Source organism: Vicia villosa, linkage group LG5, assembly GCF_029867415.1.
Source record: "Vicia villosa cultivar HV-30 ecotype Madison, WI linkage group LG5, Vvil1.0, whole genome shotgun sequence".
Classification (NCBI taxonomy): Eukaryota; Viridiplantae; Streptophyta; class Magnoliopsida; order Fabales; family Fabaceae; genus Vicia; species Vicia villosa.
In genome coordinates this window covers 81,705,357-81,718,396 of record NC_081184.1, presented here as the reverse complement: position 1 = coordinate 81,718,396, position 13,040 = coordinate 81,705,357, and positions in this window count along the sequence as shown.

Here is a 13,040-nt window from a genome sequence, read left to right as displayed (position 1 = left end):
TGTTACATTTTCTTTGAATTATACCCTTAGTTACTTGACTTATTTTTTAGGGTAACATATGACTTGAATATGCTTCTGATTATACCAATTTAGTTTGATTTTATGAACCTCTTTTCATTTTATTATGGTTTCTCTTCCTATGTAAGTCTTAAAACCCTAATTTAGGGTTAAGTTGGATCCTTAAGGACTTCTTTTGCACTTTGTGATTATATGGGGAATGATAAACTCCATGATGATCTTTTAAAGGCTTGAAATGCATTTGACTCCTTCTTTCTTTTTGTTTATCTCTTTTTTAGTTCATGTTTGTTTCTTTTGTGATCTATTTTGTTGACCCCATGGTGAGCTTTGTAGAAGCAGATGATCCATGGTTTTGCGAGGTTTCATTTCTGACTTGTTTCATCTAAAGAAGATCCCCATTATGTATGCTTGTTGGCTTTTCATCTTTATTGGCCATTTAAGTGCTATTTGCTTATTACTTAATTAGTGATAGCTTATTTTGATTAATTTTGTTGTGAGGTGAGATCTTTTGAGGGATCAATGAGCCATTGTTTGATTGATAAGTATTTCCTTATGAGATTTATTTAATGTGGCTTGTGTGCCTTTCTTTTTCTTATCTTTTTGTGATATCTTGTCTCTTGACATTGCTTGTGTGTATCCTTGCATGTCTTTTTCTTGATTTGTGTTGACTGTCTATTGACATTGCTTGTGTGTATCCTTGCATGTCTTCTTGATGATTTGTGTTTATTTGTTTATTGACATTGTTTGAGTGTATCTCTACATTGTCTCTTTTATTACTTGTGTATCTCTTGGTGTATCTTGAATACACATTGTTTATCTTGAGTTTGCTTGTGTTTATCCTTGCTTGTCTGTTTTTGCCATGCTCCCTTAGGACTTGACTTTTCAAAGTCATTAGACCTTAGGATCTTATCCAAGCATGATAACTTCTAGGATATCTTTAGTCCCCCTTTAGTTTAGGGCATCTTCTTTTTTTCTTTTTCAACTTTAATCCACTTAATAAATATCAAATAAATGGAGAAGGGTGAGTATCCTTGCATTGGGATTTAATTCACCACTATCCACATTTCCCTTAAAAAAACACCAAGCAATAAAACACTTCAAAACACCTAATAAAGATTAAAACTTAAAAAACGTAGAGAAAGGTGGGCATCCTTGCATTGGACTTTAGATCACCTCTATCTACATCAAAAAACACAAACCAATTTTCTTTTCTTTTAAGGATATGTTAAGTCCTTCCCATACTTAGGCGTGTGAGTATCCAAAGGTCGAGCAACTTTGGGATGTGATCTTAACCTCTGTCCACCTAAAAAACACAAAAACATACAGAAACTTTTCAGCCGAACTACGGCTGCTCTGATTCCTTTAAGGGATACATAGGCATTGGATCGCGGGGTCCGAACGAGCACACTTTGTAAATATTCCTTCTTTTCCCCGTGTTTTATTTTCTTTCTTTTGTCATGCATTGCATTTAGCTTTAAGCTTTAGACTCTTAACACCCATAGATTACAACTAACAAGAGTGGATCCCGTCGAGTACGACGGACGTGAGGGGTGCTAATCCCTTCCCCTTGCGTAACTGACTCCCTTACCCTTTTCTCTAGGTCGTAGACCTTTGTTTGTTTGTTTGTTTATAGGTTTTAGTCGATGTTTTCCTTTCCCTTCTCTTGGGATAAATAAACACTCGATGGCGACTTCATTGTTTTTCCGATGAGTTTTTCTAGTTGCTTCAAATAGCCTCTAGTATGCTTCTATTTCTGTAGCTTTTGTTGTTCGTGGAAACACAAATTTCCAGAAAGAATGTAATCTTCTAATCTTAGTAAAATATATTTTGACATTTGCTTTGTCTTCTTATTTTATTTACCACATATCTTGCTTGAACACGAAGCCATTTTGGTGCCTGTTCAACCATTTTGGCATACGTAGCATACTTTGAATATCTACGTTTTTGCAATTTTTACTTCGTGCATGCTTGGTTTGTATCTTTTCAGATACTTCCAATTCACTCTTAAGATCCTGCGATCTTCTGCCAACTCTTCTATCTCATAAGTGTTATTTGAGAATACTTTTAAAATTTTAAAGAGTCCTTCTCAGTGTGGGGACCATTTGCCTAAAACCTGATTCTTTCGATCTATAGGCAAAATAACTTTCCAAACTAAGTCATTATTAATAAATTTTTTACCTTTCACCTTTTTATTATATGCTCTGGACACCCTTTCTTTTTGTCTTTTTATCATTTCCAGCGCTCGAAGTCTGTCTTCGTCCAAATCCACCAATTCGTTCATCATCAATTCCAAATATATGTTTGGAGTAATTTCTCCCTGTCTTTGGATCCGGACTGATTGCAAGTATATTTCAACTGGGAGCACTGCATCGTGTCTGAACGTCAGTTGGAAAGGTGTAGTGTTTGTAGCTTCTTTTTGCGATGTTCGATAAGCCCAAAGTGCTTGGTCCAAAGTTTTATGCCAACTCTTAGGTTTTTTCCCTACGTGTTTCTTTATGAGACCAATTATTATCTTATTTGCTGCTTCAACTTGTCCGTTTTCCTGAGCGTAGTAAGGTGTAGAAGTAAACAACTTGAACCCCATTTCTTTGGCGAAATCTTGCATCTTTCGCCCAGTAAACACTGATCCTTGATTTGTGGTTATACTTTCCGAGATTCTGAATCTGTATATAATGTGTCTTTGAATACACTCAATCACAGCCTCTTGATCCACATTCGCAAGTGGTATCGCTTCGACCCATTTTGTGAAGTAGTCTATTCCTACCAAGATATATCTCTGACCTTTAGAAGACTTGGGGTGAATTTCCCCAATTAAGTCTAGTGCCCAACCTCTAAAAGGCCATGGTTTTATTATCGAATTTAATTCATTTGCAGGAGCATGTTGAATACCTGCATGTTCTTGACATTCTTGACATCCTTTTGCAAATTCTATGCAATCTTTTAACATAAAGGGTCAATAAATTCCATATCGAAACAAAAGCCATTTCATTTTGTGCCCCGCTTGGTGTGCACCACATGCTCCGCTATGTACATTTGAGAGGGCCAAATATGCTTCCGCTTCACCCACACACTTCAGCAAAACTCCTTCAGGAGTTTTCTTAAACAGTTCGTTTCCCATCAGGAAGTATGATAAGGCTCGATACTTTACCTTTCTCTCCGTGTCTGTCGAAAGGATCTTGTAAGTAGTTCACAATTGGACTCCTCCAATCTGTGTATGCTAAAGAGTCTATATTTAAAACTTCAGACTCCTCTTTGTTAGCAAAACCTAATTGTGAGTTCTCCAGATCACTTGGGGAAAGCTTGGTGGCCATTGCTTTGCCTCTTACTTCGATCAGCTCCTCTAGTTTTTCTTTTGATACCCTGTATCCTGAGGCTAGTTGTGCCAAATCATTCGCTTCTTGATTATTTAACCTTGAGACGTGATTTAACTCCACATATTCGAATTTTTTAAGCAACCTATTCGCTATGACAAAATATATGATCAAATTCTCTTTGATACATTTGTATTCTTTCTTCAGTTGCTTAATCACTAGTTCGGAGTCTCCTTTAATTTTGATTCTGGTTGCCCCCAATTCTAACAAAGCTTCAAGTCTAGTAATTAGTGCTTCGTATTCAGCTTCGTTGTTGGAGCATAAGGGACCTTCAATCTTGTACTTGAGCTTTGTTGGAATTCCATCAGGAGAAATTATTAGTATTCCAACGCCTGTTCCTTCTTTATGGGTTGAACCATCAAAGTATAACTTCCAAGGCTCCAATTCTACATATTGTTGAGGGTTCTCAACCACTGCATGGTCAACAATGAAGTCTGACACAATCTACCCTTTCATTGCTTTAAGGGGTTGAAATATCAAAGAGTACTCAGTAAGGGCCAAAGCCCATTTGCCAATTCTACTATGCAATATTGGTTTTGATAGCATATGTTTAATAACATCGCAATGAGACGAAACATAAACATCAACTGGCTTTATATAATACTTGAGTTTGATACAAGAGAAATATAAACAAAGACAGAGTTTTTCTATTGCGCTATACCTAGTATCTGCATCATTGAGCACTCTACTTAAGTAATAAATGGCTCTTTCGATGCCATTGTCATCTTCTTGAGCTAACATGCTACCTATTGTATTATCTGACGCTAAAATATATAGGCGCATGTGCTTCTTCCCATTTGGGGGAGATAATAATTGTGGATGCATCAAGTATTGCTTGATTTTTTCAAAAGCTTCCTAATGTTCAGCACACCATTCAAACCTTCCTTGCTTGAGTCGAAGTAAGGGGAAAAAGCTTGCGTGCGTCCACTCAAGTTGGAGATAAACCTTCTCAATAAGTTTATCTTTATTTGTAAATATTGTAGTTCTTCCTTCGTGGATGGAGGCTTTGTTTCCATAATAGCCTTTGTTTTATTCTGATTAATTTCTATTCCCTTTTTGTGGACTACGAAGCCCAGGAAATCTCCAGCCTGCACAAAGAAAGCACATTTAAGGGGATTCATCTTTAAGCAATGTTTTCTCATTCTTTCGAATGATTGCCTCATAAGGTCAAGATGACTGTAATCCGAAACAGATTTTACCACAATGTCATCTATGTAAACTTGTATGAAAGTTTCTATAAAATCATGGAATATAGAATTCATTGCTCTTTGATAAGTTGCCCCCAGCATTTTTTAGACCAAAAGGCATTACAACCCATTCGTAGGTGCCTATTGCCCCTGGACAACGAAAAGCTGTTTTGGACACATCTTCTTCTGCAATGAAGATCTGGTTATACCCAGAATATCCATCCAACATAGTTAGATATTCGAAGCTTGCGGCTGAATCTACTAGCATTTCTGCCACAGGAATGGGATATTCATCCTTAGGCGTTGCTGCATTCAGATCACGAAAATCTATGCATACTCTTAATGAACCATTCTTTTTGATAAATGGCACAATATTAGCAATCCATTCAACATACCTTGTAGTTCTGATGAACTTGCACCGTCGAAGTCTCTCGACCTCTGCTTTGATCTTCGAATGAATCTCCGGTGCGAACCTCTTAGGAGTCTGCTTGATGGGCTTCTTTCCTTCCTTTATGGGAAGCTTTAATTCGACCAAATCTCGCCCTAAACTAGGCATCTCATCGTAATCCCATGCGAAGTAATCTTTGTTTTCTTTTAATAACGTGATGACTCTTGATTTCAAAACTGGCTCTAATTTTGCACTGACATATGTCACCCTCTTCTGATCTCCGTCTCCAAGATTTACTTCTTCAAGTGGATCTTGGGCTAACGTAGATTGCGTCATAGGGTTCTTCATAGATTACTACTTCGTCGCCATTGGGTCTTTCTCGAATCCCAAGGGTTCTTCATCTTAGATTGCGTTCAGCCTTTGACTCGCCTCTTCACCTGAGATCTTTTCAACTTGAATTGTATCTTCAGGAGACTGGGGGATCAAATGTATCCCAGAATCCGTCGTTTCTGCTTCTCTTTGAACTGTATCGATAGTCATGTTTGATAATTCGGCTTCGAGAGCCGTCTTTCTTTTGTTCTCGGCTATGTAAGCCGAAATCCTTTCAAAGAAAGATGATTCAGACATCATCAACATCGTCATCCCAGCCTGTTGGTCGTATCGTTGGCAAATGGTCTATTGGTGCAGTATCTTCTGGACCGTCTATTATTTCCCTATTCCATTGGAACCCGTTTGGGTGTAAAGACAAATAGTATAAAGCATTCTTGTTCGGAGTTTATATATCTTCGGCAGCATGGCAAGGTCCTATATTCGCCAAGTTCTTGTCGAAATTGGTTTTATTGACTTGATTAACTTCGGCCATGTAGTAACTCTGGTCTCCTTCAATATTTTCTACTATGCCATCTTCCCTCGAAATGGTTAATCTTTGATACATTGTCGAAGGCACTGCAGCAACTCCATGGATCCACTCTCTTCCTAGCAAAAGATTGTAATTCGCCTTTGCTGGTATCGCTATGAACATCGTTGGCCTTGTAACCGAACCCACAGTTAAATTCACTTGAATGACTCCTAGAGTTTGCCTTATTTTGCATTCATAGTTAGACAAGACCATATTGTGTGGCCTTATATCAATATCGAACATACCAATTCTCTTCAGCATGTATTGGGGCATTAGGTTCACCGCTGCCCCCCATCGACTAGGACTTTGTTAATGCCAACTTTTTCAATCTTAGCCCTTATGTAGAGTTGTTTTAGATGGTTTCTCATACCTTCATCAGGCCTCTCAAAGAAGGCATTCTGTTCTTTGACTGCCCCGTTGTTTAGCACATAATAACACACAGGTCTGTGTCTTGCCATCTCTTCCGCATCAGCTTCCTCACAATCTTCAGCTTTTGTCTCTTGATTAAACTCATGAAGGAGTACTGACACAACATTGCAATTGAGGTTTATAGATGACACTCCGTATGAGTCGAAATCATTTGTCATCCTATCGTCTTCTTTCCAAAGGCTAGAATGTATTTTTTCTTCTTCTTTCTCATTTTAAGAATCGAATAACTTGTGTTCCACTGGAGGTTTACTTGTCCTTGCCCCCTGCATTGGGATTTGGTTACTACTAGACTCTCCGATCTCCTTTGGTTTGTATTCCCTTTGGGCCTTCTTCATCCTCTGATGCCTTCTCCATTGGGATCTAGACATAGGATTTTTTCCTTTGTAATTCTCCAACCTGTACATCTCTCGATTTGAGGTCTGAAATTGCTTCCTATATGCCATTGCAGTTCTTCCCCCTTGGTCCCAACTTCGCCACTTGTTGGCCCTCGCACCAGCTTGCATCCATCTATCCCTAGGTATGTCTGCGGGGATTTTGAATGCGACCCTTCAAGCTCTAGGGTGTGGGCTGTCAGGCCTCTTCGATGGAGTCCAGTTATCAAACACATACATGCTGGGACGAAGTCCTTGAGTTTTTCGACCCATGTAGAAATACACTCTTTCGAATGATCGTGCTAGCAGTTCGTCATAGACTGCTCCACATCTGGGGCATAATGCAACCTCAGTGTTTTCTTTGTGACATCTGACCAAGAAACCTACTAAGCTTTCTTCAGTCCTTGAATATACTTTTAGCAATAGGTTTCCTCCTCTCCAGGTTTGTTCCATTCTTTCTCGTAGGGCCCTCTCAAAATTAGCTTGAACCCTTCGATTCAGCATAATTGAACACCTTGGGCACATCAGCATTTTTCCACCATTTTTCTCATGACAATTCCAGAGATAATCTTTCAGACTCTCCCCTCTTGGTGGGATTTCGATGTTTCCTTTCTCCCTTATCAGCCACTTTTCTAACTCTTGTATTTCAAATAAAGGCCGCCTAACATTGACCATGTTAACAACTGCCGAAGGAGCTTCAGAAATCCGTATCTGCTGAAGTTTCGCCCTGAGGTCTTCAGTGGCCTCGCTAGTTTTCCCTTTCAAATCTGCAGTCATCTCCGCATCAAAGTTTCTTCAATATCAGTATTGAAGACTGTATTGTGATTTAGGCTTTCAGTAGCCTGCTTTCCGGTTGAAATTATCTCCGATTCAGCAACATCCATTTCAGATACTTCCACCGTGTTGACGTCAAGTGGTTCACACAGGTTAGTGTCAGCCACACTCAAAGGGTCTGTGTCAACCTTCATATGACTCTTGGTTTTGTCAGCGAATTTCAGACGTCCATCCTTGATAGCATTCTGAATCAGATCCCTGAAAAGAAAACATTGTGAAGTTTTATGGCCTAAAAAACCGTGATATTTGCAAAAGCCACGCTTCTTCCGTTGTTCTAACGGAGGAATTTTGAAATTGGGAGGAACTATCATCTGGCCATCTTTTACTAACAAATCAAATATTTTGTCACATTTAGTGACATCAAATGTATAAGTTTTCTTAGGAAATCTATCGCTTTTATCATTCTCTACTGGATTTTTTCCATTCGAAGGGGTGAGCAATTTGCAAGAATAAGTCGGTGCTTCTTTTAATTCAGCTAAATCTATTTCGACCTCTTCCATGATGTATGAGTCCTCGAAAGATTCGCCGTCAACGTCTTCAGCTTCAATGTATGCTACTGTAATACGGTGAACTGACTTTTATAATCGAAAATGTTGCGGTTAAGCATGAGTCGCCACCGACTTTTATTTTATCTAAATTAAATCAGAAAGGCTGAAAGAAATAGGAAAAGACCTTTTAAAAAGATTTGAGTTCGGGGGGTAAATTATGCAAAGGGAAGGTTTAAAAAGCACCCTTTGCATCCATGGTTTTCCATGGGCTCTTAATTTGCTTTGCTCTTTTTGTTTCAGAAATGTAGAAGAAGTGAACACGGACTTTAGCTCGTAAATGAGCTTAGCCATATTGAAGAATTTTGAGAAAGAATATTTGAAAATGTTTCAGAGCAAGGCAAAGCAATTTAAGGGCAATTTACCTTATATTTTGAAAAAAGAAGTTCCTTTTAGCCTTTCAGAGTGAAAGGGTTTATTCTTGCCATAAGGGGCAGGAAGCCTTTCATTTGGAGATTGAAGGGTCATCGCATTGTCATTCGCCAAAGACTGACCCATGCCATAGAGAGGCAAGTAGTCTATGGGAAGGACCAGAACAGCCTTATTCGTAGGCAACCATAGGATACCTCAGCCTTTTCCGTAGGCAACTTCCGAGGGTCGAGGTCATGTTAGTGTATCGAAGGCAGCATCATTAGGGTCGCATGACCTTTTTATCGAGGCAACATGGCTGAGATATTCTCATATTCGAGGGACATGGCTATTCTGCAAAAAATACACAAGGCAACAGGCAACAAGGCAACAGAGAGGTTACCCCAAAAGTGTGCGTGGGTGCAACAATCATGTGATTAATTCGATTAAATTATCTTGTAATTAGTGAGGCTAATTCAATTCAAGGTTGCACTCCTTAAATTACTAACCACGCAGTTTAATATAAGGCAATAACAATAGCAATATGGGGAAGGGGAAAATGAAACCAGCGGATCCCTCAATAGGGTTTGGCATGAGTAATAATAAAAACAGAAATTATTAGGGTTAGGGTTTAGGGTTACCAATATCGTAGCTTTGGCAATCAACAAACCTGAAAATAGGACAGGAAAGAATAAACAGAAAGGGGTGAATGAACTATCGGTTCGGAGGCAATCACAGTTAACCCTAATCAATAAAAGTAAAAAATGCGAGAAAAGAGTAAAAATACTCAGCTTCGATTGATGCAGGTTGGTGGTCGGAGGTTGCCTGAAGCATTGACTCTGACCATGAGAATTGACAGAAGAAATAATAGGAAGTAGTGAGTGTATGGCTAATTCAATGGCAATTAAAGTTAATCTTATTTTAATTAAAAGAGGCAAAATAAAATGATATTAAATAAAATAAGAATTCAGGAACTTAGCTTTTCGATTGGCATGGCGCATGGCTGAAGGATTTTGGTTAACCTTGCAATCTTGTGTGGCTCCCTTGTGAAGGTGCATGGTAGAGGTGCGGCTCTTGGACGTTAGATCTGGATTATTGGAGATCTCGTGGCGAGAGAGTAAGGATGAATTTGCGACTATCCACGAGGATAGATAAACAGCTCGAATGTACCTCGCAATTAACAAGAAAAGGGGTAGCAACCGATATAGAAAATAATTCATGAGAGATGATAAAAAAGTATTAACGATTAATCGAGATTAACTAACAATAAACATGTTAAAAAAATTCTAAAAGAAGATTTAAATTAAACATGTTTTTTTTGTATTTTAATATAAAACTAATATTATATATATATATATATATATATATATATTTTAAAATTTTTATTTTGATTACTTAAGTTAATGGTAGAAATTAAGTGACCTAGTAACCCAATTAACAACCTAACCTAAAAATGCACGTTCTTTAATTTTAATTTACATTTTAACTCATTTTAAAAATTAGTATAACTAATAATTACAATAACTAATAAATAATGAATACATAAATGAGTTATTGACTTTTTCAACCAAATTAATTAACACTTTTTCTATGATAAAAAGAAAACTAAAGTGATATACATGATAAAAGGGGCGGACCACTTCCAGCATAGGAAGTTTATTTTTTATTTTTTGACATTTTATTCCTGAGCCAATAACATCATGACAAGTGGCCGCAATTAATTAGAAAAACCAAATAATAAACTTACACCTTTTGAAGATAGAGAGAGCAGTAACAAAAATCACAGCCGTATCTTATCCCCTTTCTATCTACAACTTTTCTTAAATCTCACTCTCAACTCACTCTCAGATGTAGAACAAAGGAATATAAAGAAGAAAAAAAAAGAAAGAGAAAACCTGGATTGAACATGGTGAGAGAGGTCGTCGGATTCAAAGGGAATTCCGGCGAGATCCAGGGCGGCCGGAAGGGCGAAGCGGTCATCGGAGGGGTTCTCGTGGAGATGCTTCCGGCTGGGTGAATCGGCTTGAACGGCGGCGCCGAGGAGATTGATCGGAGCGATTCGAAGATGTTGGCTATGGCGTTTTGCGGCGGTGATTTGTTGTTTTATGTTCTTTTTGCGATTCAACTTCCCTTCCTTCTGATTCTTGTTTCTTCCTGCAAAATAAATTAGTATAAACTGTATGAATATTGTGCTGTGTTTATGAAAAGACAAACTTCTATTTTTCTATAATTTCATGCTTCTTTAATTTTTGTTGTTAAAAACAAATAATAAGCTGCAGAATTTTGAGTTAGGATTGTGTTGTTGCTGAAACTGTATTGCTTTGCGGACGGTTGAACGAAGTGGAGAGGATGAACGAGCGTGGTGGTGCTCGCAGCTGGGTGTTTGTGTCGATGAATCGCCTAGCGGTTTGCGATTTCCAATTCTGTTTCAGACTTTCAATCTTCCTCAGCTTTCTGTTATATGCTCTTGTACTTGCAAATAAGCCAATTTGAATTGGTGAATCGGATGTGGTGAGGAGTTGATCGGCAAAGCTTGTTGTTTCGATTTATCATGAAGGCTCCCTTTTTGCCTGCAAAAATATTCTATAACCAATTGTTGGTAACAAAAACAAGGCTGTTAATTAATGTGTCAAGAATCCATATACAAGGGACTACGAAACCTTTCAGAAAAAAAAGAAAAAAACTGTTTGTAATATTTACAAAGTCAAACATTGAGATTTTTGTATAAAAATTAAAAAAGGGGATTTGTGTATGTTATGGATATGTACAAAAAAAGAATAGTGTTAAAAAAAAATTGTTCAAATGTTGATTGTGGTTTTGAGCGTGGGAATAGTCAGAAAAGGTGGAGAGTTGGGTATCTGAGTTGGAAAAGTTTCTCCATGTGAAAGAGAAGGTCGGTAACAAAATAAGGGTTCGCCAAAAATATTTTTCGGGCTCCCTCCAATATAAAAAATAAGGGTTTATTTATAATGACAATTAGGTTAAAAGGCTTTACAAGATGGGCTTGGATCAATTTAAGTTTAATGGACCTCATCTCTATTTACACTTAAAAAAGAAATAGAATAATATGCAAAATATAATGAAATGATTTACTAATTTCAATTAAAATTCAACTTAAAATTATAATTGTAAGTCTAAAAAAAAGATTAGTAAACCAAAATATTGTTAAATCGTAAAACGATCATAATGCAGAAAGATGAACATCTAATGCATATTTTCGATTTTTTTTTATTAAATGCAAAATTAAGTTAATGTCCTAATTATAAGATGCAAATGACATGCAAAGCATACACTAAAAAACAAAATCTGGAGGGCAAATTTTGGGGTATGACAGCTACCCTCTCCTTCTTGTAACTTTTATTTGCTCTGGCCTTTTCTGCTTTTAGTCGATTGACTTGTCGAACCCTGTATGCCAATTGGGCCATATCCCTTAGGTATTGGGTATCTAGTTTCTTTCTGATTGAGTAATCTAGACCGCCCGTAGCCATTTCGACTAATTCATGTTCTGGGACAACCGTGAAGCATCTTGATTTCAACAAACGGAACCTGTTTAAGTAATCATCTATAGACTCTGTGAACTTCCTCTTGATTCTAGCCAATTCTTTCAGACTTATCTTGGTTTGACCCATATAGAATTGTTTGTGGAATAATCTCTCCAAGTGTGCCCATGCGTCTATGGAATATGGGGGTAAGGTAGTGAACCAAACAAAAGCATTTTTCGTTAGCGAACTATGGAAGTATTTAAATTCTTAAGTCTTCATTCCCTGCTAGATCCCCTACTTCCGTCAAATATCTGGTTATGTGTTCCACCGTTGATTCACTAGTGTCCCCTAAAAACTTTGTAAATTTGGGTATCTTGGTACCTCTTGGTAATTCTGTTTGCATGATATATTCGGGTATGGGGGACGTGTAGTTTGGACGTCGAAGTCCAGTATTAAGGCCATTGTTAGCCATTAATTTCTCTATCATGGCAGTGAGGTTGTTTTTTGTTGCCAAATTGTCTCTCCTAACCCTATGCACAACTTCGTCAGGATGTTCGTCTCTTCCCACTACAACTACATCAGGCTGTTGCCGGGGAATTGCTTGTCGACCAACGTTAGTCGTTTGATTTTGAGTTTCTAAATCTACCACTTGGTTTCGTTCGACTGGCGCTGGCTTAGGTGGCGATACTGCAGTTTGAATTTGTTCTAGAACTGGGTCCCCCTCCTGATAGGTTGATTGGTTGTTTCTTCGCCTATTTTGCGGGACTCCTAAAAAATCCGCCATTCGTCCTATTTGTGACGATTTTTTTATATGTTTCTACATTCTCTTGGTTAGTCCAGGCAATCTTTGTTGCTAACGGATTAAAGATCGACCCTAATTCTCTGGCAAGGACTCCTAACATATCATGGTTACTTGCATCCATTTCCTATCAAAATGTCGCTTGACTACTGGTAGTTAAGGGATGTATTTGGGAAAGAAGCCAGTGTTTTGTGCGCTTCGACCTATCGAACCGACATTAGGCGAAAACGCTGTTAGGTTAGGCGCAGTGTATGTAGGCCCTGTTCCTCGTAATCCTACCACGTATGAATGTGGCATTCCGTATGGGTTGTTGGGTCTCCAACCTTCTAAAGCGGATGATGGTCCTGGGGTAAATAATTGACTTGCGGCG